Source organism: Anolis carolinensis, chromosome 3 (genome assembly GCF_035594765.1).
Source record: "Anolis carolinensis isolate JA03-04 chromosome 3, rAnoCar3.1.pri, whole genome shotgun sequence".
NCBI lineage: Eukaryota > Metazoa > Chordata > Lepidosauria > Squamata > Dactyloidae > Anolis > Anolis carolinensis.
In genome coordinates, this window is record NC_085843.1 from 262,154,339 (window position 1) to 262,170,958 (window position 16,620).

The 16,620-nt window shown below is 42.0% G+C and overlaps 1 protein-coding gene across 2 annotated transcripts in view; it reads left to right on the plus strand.

The window, feature by feature from the left end:
- rsrc1 (arginine and serine rich coiled-coil 1) overlaps nt 1–16,620 on the plus strand; it is a 236,644-nt gene that overhangs the window by 98,479 nt on the left and 121,545 nt on the right. The gene's annotated exons all lie outside the window — the stretch shown is intronic.

Sequence of the window (16,620 nt, forward strand, 5' to 3'; positions counted from 1 at the left end):
ATCTGTATCTGTGACCATTCTTGTACCGGTTTGCACCTTTTACCTTTGTCAACTCGATATAGACACAGGGTCTATTCCCATCCCAATTTGCACTTCCAGAATTTGCAGCACTTTATCAGTCACCTTGTGTTTACAATATTTATATGGTGCACCTTACCCAGTCTACTTTTACAATCTCTCAGTTTTAATCCATGTTTTTATTAGTTCTTGTTTTTTATTGGCTAATGTTTAATTTTTTTTTTTATTTTTTTTATTGTGCAAGTTGTTGTCTATTGCTGTGTTTTATACTGCTACTGTTTTTATTCGGGCTTGGCCCCATGTAAGCCGCCCTGAGTCCCCTCCGGGGAGATAGAGGCGGGGTATAAAAATAAAGTTATTATTATTATTATTATTATTATTATTATTATTATTATTATTATTATTATTATTATTAAAATAGCAAATAGTGTTCTCAAATTATCTGAAAACTAAAACTAAATTAACCTTAATTTTTTTGTTTTTGTTAATGAGCATGCTAGATTGTATGTAGTAGGCACACCATTTTTAAAGATGAAAGATATAAAATGTGGCATTATGTCCCTCAAAATAGAATAATGATTAGCTAGTCCTGCACATTCCATGTTGGGACAAGGTACTTCAGTGGATAGCAGGTGGAGCAAGTTATTCCAAACTACTTTCCTGAAGTTGTGTCAAAGATGGAGGAAGGTTCATACTATCCAGAGTTTTGCTGAATGGTTTGTTGTGTCATTCAGACACAACAATTTATGAGAATAAGAATAAAATGAACTGTTTATGTCACATCTTTTTTTGGAGAAAAAGATAAAAAAAATCTTAAAGCTACTGTGAACTACAGCAGTGGTGCCTAAGCATGACCCTATAGTTAGATTGTAACTTCTGTCTGTCCTGTTAAACATAGCTAATGGTGAGAAATACTGTGAAGTGTAACCCACCAACATTTGGAGGGCTGCACATTTCCCATTCTCAAAGGAGGGGAATGATGTTTTGAGATGGTGAAACATACAGAGCTACAAAATAATTTTGAGATGCTGAATAATAACAATTCAGGAAGAAAATAAATCATTAATTTTATAATATTACTACACATTTAGGAAATTGTGGTTCATAACATTTATTTCTTTAAGAATCTCTTCCATTTGTGGCTACTACTTCTACAAATAGTTAATGCATTTTATATCCCAAGTAATTTGATTGCATGAATTATTGAACTATTCATTAGACTCTTGTTTGTAATGTTATTGTGCAAAAATTACATTGTTAGTATTTGTTCTATAGATTTTGGCTGATGAGATTTTGCTGATGTATTATACCAGGGTGTCCTTTGAGTTCAATTCAGCAATAACTGGTTTGCCAATATAATACATTAAGTTTTTCAATGCAGTATGATGCAAAGTGATGCTTACCTGCAGTTAATTGTCTCTGCAGTGGTCTGCATCATGGCCTAGTTAATCCAACTCTTAAATTGTATACATTTATCATTGACTTTATTTGTAATGAACTCTTAAAACTTCATATTTTCCCCCTCTTAATTATAACAACAGTAACAACAATAATAATGGTAATAATTCTTTTACCTGCCTCTTCCTATGGATCAAAATGGGAACAAAACAAAAAATATAACAGTTAAAACACTTAGTACACACTTTAAAATTAATTAACAAGTTGCCTGATAGGAAGAGAGAAGTCTTTACAGCTTTTCTAAACTTAGAGAATATTCTGCTGACAAATCTCCTCTAGCGGATCATTCCACAATCTTGATGTGACTGGAGAAAATGTTTCCTACATAAAAAAATTCAGACTGCTTTTGGCTTCTTGAAGTAACTGTCTCTCAGAGGATCAGAGTGTATGGGGCAGATAATATAGGAAAAGGCAATTTTTTATAACATTTTATTTATGATTTAAGTGTATACATAAAAAGTGGGAGAACATGTAAAGAGGGGTAGAAAAGAAAGAGGTGATGGGGATAGGAAAGAGAGAGAGAAAAAAGGACCCAACATGGACAATGTTCCACTTCCAGATCCTCTGAGTTGCATTGTATATCTTTCTTTTCATCATCAAATATTTTTCGGCAAGCAACCGTATATGACCTGAAGCCTAGGATTTCCTATGAGCATAAATCATATAAGCTCAATATTTCTCTTTGACAAATGTTGTCTCAGTTTGTTCCAGTCGGTCCATTGTCTTAATGAGATGTTCTGTGATACTTTTAGTGTTAATAAATCCATATTTTTAATGTCTGTTAGTTTCAGCATCCACTTTTCTATTGTGGGAATTTCTTGCGTTTTCCATACTTTGGCTATACATATCCTGGCAGCCGTTACCATATATATGAAGAGCTTTTCCATATTGGAATCAATCTGAAAATCTACAATACCTAGAAGGAAGTATTCTGGTTTTAAATCAAATTTAATTTGGAGTATTTTCTCCATTTCTTTGTTGATTTCCTGCCAAAACCTTTTTATTTTCCTACATCCCCACCACATGTGTATAAAATCTCCGTTATGTTTTCTGCACTTCCAGCATTTCCCGTCTCCCTTACCTTTACTGAATTTCGCAAGCCTTTCCAGTGTGATGTACCATCTATAAAAGATCTTAAACCAGTTTTCCTTCAGTTCTGTTGCATATTTGAGTTTTTGATTCTTTCTCCATATCTTCTCCCAATCTTCTAGGTTGATTGTGTGGCCTACCTCCCTAGCCCATTTAACCATCCCCTCTTTCACCTGTTCTTCTTCTGTGTCCCATACTAACAGTTGATGATATAGTATTTTGTTATTTTTGTTTTTGTTTTTAATATTCTGTCCCAACATGTTTCATTTGTTTCAAATCCTATTTTTTTAATCCTCTTTGAAGCTCTCCCTTATTTGCCAATAATTTAACCATGTCATTGTTAGTTCCATTTTTCTAATCTCTTCGTATGGTTTAAGACTGATCTCTTGTTTTTCCACTCTTAATACTTGCCTGTAAGTCAGCCATTTTTCTCTTGGTATTTCCCTCATGTGCTCTGCCTTGAGTGGGGATACATTGGTACCTTCTTGTAAAATCTGTTTTTATATTTCTCCCAGGTTCCTATGAGCGCTGCCCTCAGATAATGGTTTTTGAAGTTTTTTTCCTTGCTAGTTTTCCCTCTACAGAGGTAACTGTGCCACCCTTTACTTAAATCCTGTCCTTCGAGGGCTAAAGTTTTCCTTTTCGTTAGGGTGGCCCAGTCCTTTACCCAACTCAGGGCCGCGGCATCATAGTACAGCTGCAGATCTGGTAAGCCCATCCCTCCTCTCCTAATATCATCCTTTATGTGTTTGAACCCTATTCTGGCCTTTTTACCTCCCCATATACATTTCTTTATATCCTTGTGCCACTCTATTAAAGTTTTTTTTCATTCCTAAAATTGGTAAATTCTGAAATAGAAAATTTGCTTCGGGCAATATCTTCATTTTAACTTATGCGATTTTCCCTAGGAGTGAGAGCTGTAGTGATCTCCATTTTTTCTTTTATCTCCCTCTATTTCTTCTCATGGTTGTTTTATAGAGTTGGGCGTTGCTTGCCGTTATCCCTATCCCTAGGTATTTTATTTTTTTCACAACTTCTATACCCATATCTCTTTGTAATTTCTCCTTATTCTTGTGTGACATATTCTTTGTTAATATTTTGTTTTTTTTTCCCTGTTTATTTTCAATCCTGCCACTTCACCAAATTTTGGAATTGTCTCCCACCATTTATCAAATTGTTCTAACGGATCTTCGATTAAGCATACCAAGTCGTCGGCAAATGCACGCGTTTTATAACTATAGTTTTTAGTACGAAGTCCTTTTAGTCCTTTGTTGTTCCTGATTGCATCCAAGAGGACTTCTAGTGTCAAAATAAATAGGGAGGGGAATAGAGGGCACCCCTGCCGAGTCCCTTTGTTTATATTTATAGTATTGGATATTTGACCATTCGTTATGACTTTTGCTGTTTGCTGGGAATAAATAGCTTTTATGGCAGTTGAAAAATAAAATCCCACATCCATTTCCCTTAAAATTTCGGACATACAGAACCAATTGATGTTATCAAATGCCTTCTCGGCATCTAGAAAGAGGAAAGTTATCTCCTTTTGATTATTATTATCGTAATATTCTATGGCATTCAGAATATTTCTTATATTCTCTTTCATCTGCCTACCGGGTAAAACCCCCGATTGATCTTCACCTATTCTGTCCTTTAATACCTCTTTTATCCTATCTGCTAAAATACTAGCGAAGATTTTATAATCCGCATTTAAAAGCGATATTGGTCTGTAGTCCTTAACCTGGGTGTTATCATCCTTGTCCTTGGGTATTATTGCAATATTTGCACTATTCCATGTATGTGGGACTTTCCTTTCTTCTAGGATTCTATTCATAACTTTCTGTAGAGGTGTTATAAGTATATCCTGGAATGTTTTGTAATATAGCATTGTGAACCCGTCGGGTCCTGGTGCTTTGTTAGAGAGGAGTCTCTTAATTGCTCTGCTTATTTCTTCTGCCGTGATCTTTCTATTTAACGTTTCTTTTGTTTCTCTGTAATTTTGGGGATGCCCTACCTACCTATATATTGCGTTACCTTTTCTTTGGGGATTTTATCCTCTGTGTATAATTTCTCATAAAAGGTGTTGAATTGTTGACCTATCTCTTTGTTGCTATAGTATGTTTTCCCACCTTCTTGAATTTTATTGCCCGTTTCCTTTTATTTATTTTCCTAGCCAGCCACCTCCCTACCTTATTAGCATTTTCAAAGTAATGTTGTTTTGCATACCTTATCTTTTTTCCTATTTCCTCTACCTGTAGCGTCTCTAGCTGTTTCTTAGAAATATCTAAACTGAATTGAGCTTTCTTATCCTTAGCATTATTTTAAAGTATTTTTTCTAATGTGGCTGTTTCTCCCTCTATCTTCAGGAATTCCATTTTCATTAGCCTTTTCTTTCTAGCATTTTGTTGTATCATTTGTCCTCTTATATAGGCTTTGCTGGCATCCCAGATAATATCTATTGTTGTATCTTCTTCCTTATTGAATTTAAATATTCTATCAACAGTTTTCTGTATCTGTCTTAGTCTGTTTGGTGTTTTAACAGTGATTCGTTTAATCTCCATCTAAATTCTCTCCCTTTCATTTCGCCCTTTTCTAATATCGGCTCCATAGAGCGTGGTTTGAATTTATTCTTGGAAAGATTTTATATTTGCTTATTTTTGTTACTATTGACTTGTTTCCCCAAATCATGTCGATTCGGGACCATGTCGAGTGTCTGTTGGACAAAAATGTATAGTCCCTTTCATTTCCATTTAGATGCCTCCAAATGTCCAATAAGGAAAAGGCAATCTTGTAGGTAACCTGAAATCAAGTGATGTAAGGCTCTCAAGGTAACAACCAATACTTTGGACCTTTCTGGAACTACTTGGCATCCAGTAGAGTGATGTTGATATAGGTGTTACCTTACCTAATTTACTTAAAACATTTATTTATAATCTCTTACTCTACCAGATCCCCCTATGTTTCACCAGGACAGATCCAATTAGTGCTCATACTGTAATGGAAGATATATATGTGACTGATTCTACAACAATTAACATTATTTATAATACCTTTGATATGTATTTCATGTAATTTCATAATATTCATGATTCCTTACATGAAATGGGAAAATCATGCATATTTTTAGATTGTTAATGGATTGAAGCATTAGCAGACTTTCAAGAAAGGCATTTGTTGTCAGTTTTTTGTGTATGTAGAAACTATGGAGGTCCTGTTAAACATTTTTCTTCACACTTGAAGATATCACATAGATTATGAACTAAAACCATTTTTACTTTAACATGATAATTGTTTTAATTAGCATTTCATAAATTGTTCTTATTTGGGGGCTATTGTATTTGATGACATTAATTCATGCTTTTGCCATATAATTTTTTATTGTTTTGCAACTAAGGTATTGTACTGATAACAAAAGAAAAAAAATAAATGTAGTAGGATTTTTTTGGACTATTGTGATACGTAATTATCTGCACCATTTCTATCCAGCTAAGCCCATGATGATGCCTTTGTAGATTAAAAAGGAGTTAAATTATAGAAGTTTTTGTAAGTTTAGTCTAACTAGTATACCCAGGTTACTCTTTGCTTTGTTTAGCCGGTGAGGGAGGAATTTCTTTTAGAACGGCTTGTGTGCTTCTGTAGGGAAATAAATTATTCAGAGGTTTTGATTACTGAAAATTAATTTTCTACCAGACATAGCTCGATAAGTTTATATTCTGTATTATTGTAGAGTTTAAAACAAAAATAGCCATATAATCAGTAATGAGGCTGAGCTTATATTCTGTATTCCTATCTTTAAAATGTGAAAAGTTCTATCAGATCATTGTACCACTTTGTGTGTGTGTGTGTGGGGGGGGGGGGGGAGAGGGGAGACAAATTATATTTTTATTTTGTTGCAAACAAGCAATATTTTGAGCAGAAATTGCTTTGACATTTTTTTCCAGCATGTAGGATAGGACATTTGTGGGTGTAATGAGAAAATATTTATGGAAATATGCAAAAATAGATTTGGATTCTTTCAGTGCTTTGTTTTTTTTAAAGTAGAATTAATATCTTGTGACCAAATGTAAAATGAGTTTATTTGGAGTAGAGTTAAATTCATAAGGGTCCTATGTTAAATTCATAAGGAAAGATTTCATTATTAGAATTACTTACATTTTACTTACTTACAAAGTTCAACTTTATTAATGGTAAACAGGCCTTCACCTTTCTTTGCAAACCAGAATTATTTGCCCTGAATTCTGTTAATAATCACAATGGGACCCACTGAATCAGTTGTTAAAAGATTGGTCAATACAGTGCAACCTAGAAAATACGAAACAGGGCACTGTCGTATAATGATTGAAAAATAATTGCTTGATCCTTTGGGGTTTTTTTGTTTTTTGGAAAATCAAAACTAAAACAAGTAATTGAATTATCTCATGCATTTGTTATGTGTTGTATTTATATACCTCAGTTAAGACTGACTCTCAGGGTGGTGCAGAACAACTAAAATTCAATGCATTTTAGCCGAGAGTTTATGCATATTGAAGCTTCTCCCAAACCTTAATTTCACATCTATAGGCTTAAAAGTTTTTTTGATTCAAAGTAAAGAGGCAGAAGGAATCAATTGTTAGCTTTAGCTTGGACTGGTTTGCCTCGCCCTCAATGGGAATAAGCACTTCAAGTCCAATCACTTGTATTTGCTGCCTTCAGAAATTTTGTTGCTATTGTTCCATTCTTCTTGGAGAAGATATGCAGATAAAGACAGCTGTTTAATTAGAAGGTTGCCGGGACATGAGAGAAGGACAGGTTGCTTACCTGTAACCGTGTTTCTTCGAGTGTACTCTGTGAATTCACACTAATGGAGAAGGCTGCGCCTGCGCAGGCTCCAACGGATACTCTTCCAAGCTAAAGTTTGAAATTTGGCGGTAACCCCGCCCCTCTTCCCGGAGGGTATAAAGGGCGCCCTCCGCGCCCGCTCTCCAGTTCCTACGCCGCAAAGGCAGCGAGAAAGGGAGAGGTTTGCATGTGGGGAAGGAAGGGCGGGATTGTGTGAATTCACAGAGTACACTCGAAGAAACACGGTTACAGGTAAGCAACCTGTCCTTTTTCTTCGTGTACTCTGTGAATGCACACTAATGGAGACTAGCAAGCTGAGGTGTAGGTAGGTGGGATAGCAAACCCGATAACCAGCCTAGTGTCCAAACAACACATTTATTGAGCACAAGGTGCAAAAACAAGCAAATGCAACGGTCAAAGAAGCGATGCAATAGCATATAGTGCAAAAAAGAAACCGATCCTTGTTGTTAGGATCCAGAACACAATCACAACATTGTAAGTGAGCAATAGTCTGTAAGAAAATACAGAGGTAGGCATAAACTCATTCTCTGAAAACAGAGGGAGAAGTATTAAAAAAAAATACATTTCAGTGCAGTGGGTAAGTATAGTACACAAGCACTACGTTAAAGAATCCCTGAGCACATCGATTACAAACGGGGTGGATGACAACGGTCAGCCTGTAAGAAGGATAAACCCGAAAACTGGTTTTGAGTAAGGCAACAACATTAGGTAAGGCAGGAGGAAAGGACGGACCTGGCAAAGGCCGAGTCCTTGAGGTTCTTTGAGTCCATCCTGTAGTGTGAAACAAAGGTGGATGGAGTGGACCAGATAGCCGCTCGACAGATGGAGTCGAGAGGGACGCCCCTCAGGAAGGCCGTAGAGGTGGAAAGGCCCCTCGTAGATCTAGGGCGGATCGAAGAGGGGGGTTGGCGTTTGGCCAGCTGATAAGCAAGCTCGATGGTCTGAGCAATCCAGTGTGAGAGTCTTTGGGAAGAAAGTGGTTCGCCCAGTTTATGGGTAGCGTAAGCCACAAACAGTCTAGGTGACTTACGTATGTCCTTAGTCCTGTCCTTGTAGAAAAGGAGAGCTCTCCTGACATCGAGGAGATGGAGTTTCCGTTCTAGAGAAGAAGAAGGATTAGGGAAGAAAGCAGGAAGTATTATGTCCTGGTTCAGGTGAAAAGCAGAGACCACCTTAGGTAGGAAGGTGATGTCCGGGCGAAGGACAGCCCTGTCGTGGTGGAAACGGAGATAGGGTTCGTCCACCCGGAGAGCAGCCAGTTCCGAAGGCCTGCGCGCAGAGGTGATAGCGATAAGGAAGGCAGTCTTCCAAGAGAGAAGGTGAAGGTCTGCAGAGGCCATAGGTTCGAAGGGAGCTGAAGCTAGTTGAGAAAGGACGAGTTCGAGGCTCCATCCGGGAGTCGGAGGTTGAACTGGAGGGTGCAAGTTGTTGTAACCTCGAAGGAAGGTCTTAATGAGGTTGTTAGAAAAGAAAGAGGGTTGTCCCTGACGTTGGAAATGCCAGGAGAGAGCAGCGAGATAGGATTTTATCGAGGCCAGAGAAAGTTGACGATCCGCAAGGGAAAGTAGGAAGTCCAGGACCAGCGGGATCGAAGTAGAGGCGGGATCGACGCGTCGGTCCCGAAGGAAAGTTTGGAATTTTGCCAGCTTGTAAGCATAGGCCTTCGATGTGGCCGGTTTGTGAGCGGCGCGAAGGATCGCCTGCAGGTCTGGGTGGAGAGAATTTAAGGAAGTATCCTCCAGGCAGTCAGGTGTAGGGACGGGACGTCGGGGTGGAGGACCTGTCCCTTCTGCAAAGATAGTAGATGAGGGAGAGTTGGGAGAGTGCGGGGAGGATCCGCACACATCCGGAGTAGCGTGGGATACCACGGCTGGCGTGGCCATGCAGGGGCGATCAGGATGGCCGATGTCGGTGTTAGATAGAGTCTCTCTATTACTCTCGAGATGAGAGGGAAGGGAGGAAAAAGATAGACGGGTTCGAGAGTCCAGTCGAGGAGAAACGAGTCTCCGAGACAGCCCAGAGTCGAGTTTGGAGGTAGTCTCGCTCCGAAGCGAGGAAGTTGAGCGTTCGAGGGGGAGGCAAAAAGGTCCAGAGCTGGCCAGCCCCAATCGTCGAAGACGGATTTCAGGATCTCGGGATCAAGACGCCACTCGTGGGGGGAGGTCGTTATTCTGCTTAGAGAGTCTGCTAGAGTGTTTTGAGCCCCCGGAAGGTGAACTGCCGACAGAGTTATGTGTCTCGCTATGCACCATAGCCAAATGTCCATCGAGAGAGCCATGAGTTTTCTCGAGCCCGTACCCCCTTGTTTGTTGATGTAGTACATGGCTACTACGTTGTCTGTTTGGATTAGAACAGACTTGTGGGGAAGAAAGCGAGCAAACGCCCGGAGGGCTTTGAGGATTGATAACAGTTCTAGAAAGTTTATGTGGTGAGACCTTTCTTGGGTGGACCACAGGTCCCTGACGGTGAGGTACGACATGTGGGCTCCCCACGCAAAATTGGAGGCGTCGGTCGTGATGGTGACTGACGGTAGGGAGGGATGGAAGGGAAGTCCCACACAAACGTTCGCTGGGTCCTGCCACCAACGAAGGGAGAGGCGAACGTGGTTCGGTACCGTGAGGAACATTGAGCTCGGATGCCGATGGGGTTTGAAAGAGTCTATAAACCATCTTTGGAGAGGTCTGAGACGTAATCTGGCGAAAGGGGTAACCATGACCGTGGAGGCCATGTGACCCAGAAGAACTTGGACCGCGTGGGCTCGGATCCTGCGGTTGCGGAGGAGGAGAGAAAGGTGCTGTTGAAGGGCTAGGAACCTGTCCTTCGGTAGGGAGGCGGTTTCCGTGATGGAGTTGAAGAGAGCTCCAATGAAGCGGATCTCTGTGGTTGGGAGGAGTTGGGACTTTGAGACATTCAACTGAAGGCCCAGCCGTTGCAGGAGAGAAAGAGTCTGTGAGACGTGGTTTTGAAGGGATGAGGGGTCGGACGCGACAATCATCTAATCGTCCAGATAAGGAAAGACCATAATGCCCTGTTTCCTGAGGTGCGCTGCCACCACGGTGACCACCTTTGTAAAGACCCTTGGGGCCGTGACGAGGCCGAAAGGGAGAACTGTGAACTGGTAAGAGTGTCCCAGGAGCTTGAAGGAAAGGAAGCGTCTGTGGGATCGACGCACCGAGACGTGGAAATACGCGTCGCGTAAGTCTATAGAGGCGAAGTAGTCTCCGTGTCGGAGCATCGGGAGGATGGAGGCTACTGAAACCATTCGAAATTTTGAAGGCAGAATGAAGAGGTTTAGAGCCCGTAGGTCGAGGATAGGCCGAAGACCTCCGCCCCGCTTGGGAACCGTAAAGTATCTCGAGAAGAAACCTCGAGTGTCCTGCTCGGAAGGAGAAGGCTGGATTGCGCCCTTCGCCAGAAGGGAGTCGACCTCGGCGCATATTTCCGGTGAAGGGTCGGTGTGGAGGATGTGACCCGTGGGTGGCAAAGTTTCGAATTCCAAGGCATAGCCGTCTCTGACAATGCGAAGAACCCAGGCATCTGAGGTGATAGACTCCCATTCGCGGTAGAAAGGAGCTAGGCGGTCGAGAAAAGAACAGAGAGGAAGGATCTGGTCGGGGCCTAGGAACGGCATGGTAGTGGCAGTAGTAGTGGAGATAGAAAGATCCCCGAGAGAGTGGGCGTCAGGCCCGTCGTTGGGGTTGTGGCATAGCTGCAGGACCTTTGCCCCTACCTTTCGGGACCTGGTGCTGGCGGCGAGGTTGTTGCTGATGACTGTGGTGACTCGAGCTCGACGAGCGTCGAAACGGCTGGTGACGAAAAGGCTGAGGGTAGCGACGGTACCGTTGCGGGAACCATCGGGTCCGCTGAGCCTGAGGTTGATCGGTCCCGCACTTTGTTGCGAGAATCTTGAAGTTGTGATTGGACTTCAGTTTGTCATCAGTGCCAGAATTGAAAAGGCCCTGGGTGTCGAAAGGAAGGTCTTCGATCACTTGTCGAGAGGAAGAAGAGAGTCCTGAGGACCGAAGCCATGCATGCCATCTGATCGCGACCGCGTGGGCAATCATTTTTCCGGCGGTATCACCGGTATGCTTAGCCATTTGAATTTGGTGGTGTGCGAGAGAGTCCGCCTCCTGTTGGAGGGTCGAAAGGACTGACCGGTCTTCGTCAGAAAGCTTGGCGAAGAAGGGTTGGGCTTTCTCCCAGAGGATCTGTTGATAAGCGCCCATGCAGGCCCCGTAGTTTGCCATGCGGCAAAGGAGGAGAGCACCGGAGTACAGCTTGCGGCCTACCGCATCGAAGCATTTGCCCTCTCTGTCGGCAGGGGAGTTGGAGTGTCGACCCGACGATTGGGAGGCCTTTACCACCATGGAGTTTGGGTCAGGGTGATGCTTGAGCCATTCCAAGGCTTCGTCATCGGTTCGGTACCAGGCCTCTATTTTCTTAGAGGTTGGAGGTATCGAAGATGGAGTCTTCCAAGATGCCTGGATGACGTCCAGGAGGTATGGAAGAAAAGGCAGCAAGGTGGCTGGCGGGGCTTGGGCTTGAACCCTCTTGAAAACGGGGTCGGTAACGGCCTTTGAAGTTTGTTTAATTTCCATCCCCAGAGCGTCTGCCATTCTGACCATCTGGTCGGAGAAAGCCCGAATATTATCCATCGGGGAAGGTGGGTCGACCTCGTAGGCGTCGTGAGGCAGGGAGAGGTCGAGACCGAGAGAGACAACGGAGGCGGAGAGTATCGACTCGGGGTGTTCGATATCGGGGTCATCCTCCTCGGGCCCTTGAGGGGACCGGGGAGGAGAAACAAGCACAGAGTCCTGATGAGGTATTACCTCAGGAGCAGGGAGAGCCGGCTGTGGAGGAACGCCCTTGGACGCAGAGGCCTGGGCGGCGCGGGCTAAGCGCGTCATCTGTCTACCCCTCTCAGGTGTTTGAGCCGGGGGAAAGAGTTCTTGTCGTGCCGGAAGACGAGATAGCGCCGGCTGGGGAGCCTTAATAACTGTCCTGACCGACCGGTTGGGGGAGGCTTGAGCGTCCGCATCCGAGGACTGACCATGAGGAGAGGAAGAGGAGTGGAGGCGTTGTGCTGGTTGGATAGGAGAGGATCTCCTAGAGGAAGGCCCAGAGGAGGGGACGTCCTTCTTCGAAGACGCTGAGGAGGACGACCTCTGGATCATTCGTTTCTTTGCTGGGGGTTGTTTCGACGCGACCCTCAGCGATTTTCCCGGCGTCGGGGGAATCGGGCACACAGCTGCCGAGTCAGATTGAGCCCGTCTGGATTCCTCCTGAGCCCTCTTGAAGGCAATCTTCATGGCGGAAGAAGATGGCGGCGAAGCCAGGCGGGATCGAGTGGAAATGGCCGAAGCCACCGAACTCGAAGTTGATGAAGGGCCCATCTTGCCCGACCGGGTGGATACCGTAGCGGTGGTCACCGTGCAGGGCGGTTTGGTCGGTCGCGGTCTCGAGGTTTTCGAGGTTTTAGATGATACCGACGGAGCAGGCCTGGACGCCATCGAGGCCGAGGTGGAAGTGGAAGCCTCAGCAGCAAGAGTTTTTTCGTAAAGAGCTGCACGGAGTCTCGCAGCTCTATTTCTTCTGGCCTGAGCTGTAAAGGCCAGGCAAAAACGGCAGGTACCGACGACGTGGCTTTCGCCAAGGCAGAAAAGGCACTTAGCGTGGCCGTCGGAATCTGGAATCTTAGCGGCACACTGAGTGCACCGTTTAAAACGCGTGGTTGACATAAGAACGAAGAGTCCGAAGTGAGCTTTGCGGCGGAAAAAAAGGAACTGGAGAGCGGGCGCGGAGGGCGCCCTTTATACCCTCCGGGAAGAGAGGCGGGGTTACCGCCAAATTTCAAACTTTAGCTTGGAAGAGTATCCGTTGGAGCCTGCGCAGGCGCAGCCTTCTCCATTAGTGTGCATTCACAGAGTACACAAAGAAAAAACCTCCCAGTAACACATCTGGGCGTCCCTTGGGCAATGTCTCTATAGACAGCCAATTCTCTCACACCAGAAGCAACTTGCAGTATATTCTCAAATCGCTTCTGACATGATAGATTGTTTTTGGAAGATTATAGTTGTTAACTTAAATTTGGCACTCAGAGAACATATCACACTGCAGACAGCAGCAGCTTTCCACACCATTTTTATACTAATGGCCATGAGGCTTATTGGGCAATTTCTTTCTTACCTCCTTCTCAACATAACATTTTCATTCAGCTATCATACTACATCACTGTTCTGGGATGAGACAACAGCCACCAGTCTGCCTTGTGTTATTCAAGAGTACACAGGATGGCAATGACAGAGTCAGGGTTGCCTTTCCAGTTATCCACTGCATGTGTTAAAGCAGATTCAATTGTAAAAGAGAAATCTCTGAAAGTATGTGTGTCAGTGTAAAAAAATTGTGAGTTAGGCAGGCAGATTATGACCATGGGCAGGGTAAATGAAGAAACTGGAAATATCAGTATCAAGAATAAAATAATATGTCACCTCTAAAAAGGGGATAGGATAGAAATATTTTTAAGGTGCAACTTTAGTACAGAAATAGGGAAATAAAAAGAGCTTGAACAACAGATTGTATGTTCAGTTCAGTGCAAGAACAGCAAGAAGCTTCTGAAAGGCATACTAACAGCAGCAACAACTCCAATTAAACTAAAAATCGTGAGGACAGTTTGGGAGCAATTGAAGAATGCAAAGCTGAAAAATTGCTGAAAACTTCTTTGAGGTGAAAAAGGTTGCCAGAGCTTATATTAGGTTCCTAGAGTTTCTAGACCCTGAGATATCTTGTACTGAAATATCCGAAGTGGTGAGGGCTCACATTAAAAATAGGTTAAAAGGGTTGCATTTTATCCACCTGGTATTACAAAAATAATAATAATAAAAAAACAACTTTATTTGTATATCGCCCTCTCTCCGCAAAGGGACTCACGGCGGTTTCCAACATGTAGGGCAAAACATTCAATTGCCAGAAAGAAAATCGTACAAACAATACATCAGAATAAACACATTCAACAATATAATTGTCGGGATGTGTTCATACATGATCACATGTTAAAATTTCCATGTACTTTGAAATATTGTGTTTGCCAGCTTCTAGTGTAGAAAATGATGTTGTTGTAGTAGTTTTGATTAGATTGTAGCACACTGCTGTAACAGGTCAATAAGAGATTCCTGGCAGTTTCCGAATGGTCAAGGTAGTGAGGCACCAGCAGCACCTCTCTTTGTGAGTATTGCAAGATCAATATTTATTTATTTATTTATTTACTACATTTATATTCTCACCCCAAAGGGGACTCAGAGTAGCTTACAAATAATATTTACATACAGTGTATTATATCACTAGCACAGCATAACACTAGCACTATATATATCAGTATATTGCACCACACCACTATACTGTAATATTACCAGTAATATTACATGTAATAAATAATATATAATTAATATTATTATATTGTATTATTATTAGTATTATATTGCATTACATTATAATATTATCAATATTACATGTATATACAATATATTAATTATTACATATTATTGTAAATTATATTGTATATACAATATTATACACACACACACACACACACACACATAATACTATATTATTAGCATAGCATGTTACTGGGGGGAATGGGCCTCCATCTGATGGCACAGAAGACAAGATGGAAATGTCTTCCCAGCTATCAGTCATATACAGCATTGACAAAGGATGGAGTGGAGGATTAGCCAATTATAAAGTGAATCTGAACCCCTTTGGAAGTTTTGCCTTGGTTCCTAATTAGTTATGCAGGTTCAAATTGGTTTTACTACTTTGGATTTTCCAGTTTGTTTGAATAGTTAATGACGGACATATTTATCTGTAAACTACAATACAATAGAAAACAGATAATCTTTCTTTCAAATTATGTCACCTAACATCAACAGGAAGAAAGTATATTTGCTTCTAGATAATCAGAGTTTTTTGTCTATTGAAAGGGAGACTTATATTTCCTCTTATTTACCTCCATAGAAAAATCTATGCGCCCCCTTCTCTTTCCTAAATTAAGCTCAATGGGCAAATGAAAAAAAAACTGTCGAGAATAGTGGTTCTCAACCTGTGGGTCCCCAGATGTTTTGGCCTTCAACTCCCAGAAATCATAATAGCTGGTAAACTGGCTGGGATTTCTGGGAGTTGTAGCTCAAAACACTTGGGGACCCACTGGTTGAGAACCACTGGTCTAGATATTGATATGACTTGATTTGTTAGGTCCTTGCATATAGTTGGTTTATTTCACCCATGATATGAGAAAGTATGGCTCGTACACCAGGTCACACAGTTTTGTTCCATTTTAACTCAAAACATATACCCAGTTATCATATACATTAAGTTTGAGCCTGTCCCTCTTTATGTTATAAAAGCAGCACAATCTACTCAGAACAGGAAAGTAACAAAAGGTTAGAGACTAAGGTTTGGTGAACTAAAAAAGCAGGTAAAAAACACCAAAGGTGGGAAAAGAACTAAATAATGGGCATGAAACTCTCATTAACTGTAGGGAGGAAAAGGAATGGGTGGAGAGGGGAATGGAATGGAACAGAACATACTGGAAAAGGCAGGTTGGAACCCTGCAAAGGAAGGCTCCACACAGCATTTTTATTTTAAGTCACTTTCACGTAACCTCATTTTCTAATACTGATTAGAATCTGTCCCCTGTGTTTTCCAAAAATCATCCTGGCAGGGGAGCAAAGCAGTCTGGTTTTATCTATTATCCTGTGAAGGAGTAGTTCTGAAGTTTGCTTTCTGCTTCCTTCCATGTCTCTTACTCCTTTACCGCATATCACATTGTGAGCATAGAGATAGGAACTATCTTGTCTTTTCACATCTGCACAGTACTTAGAAAACTGCTGGTCCAAATCACTCATTAAAATGAGTTGAATATATAATGAAAGTATACACTCCAGCTGCCTTGCTTTTGAGTAGAGAGAGTCCTGCGTCCACTTGGTCATCCCAGCTTCAGGAGATCCACAGAATGAATTTTTGATCAGTGACTCTCATGCAAATTTAAGGTACTACCAATAGAATTGAAGCCAAAGTGTTAGAGTAGTGGTTCTCAACCTGTGGATCCCCAGATGTTTTGGCCTACAACTCCCAGAAATCTCAACCAGTTTACCAGCTGTTAGGATTTCTGGCAGTTGAAGGCCAAAACATCTGGGGACCCACAGATTGAGGACTACTGGTTTA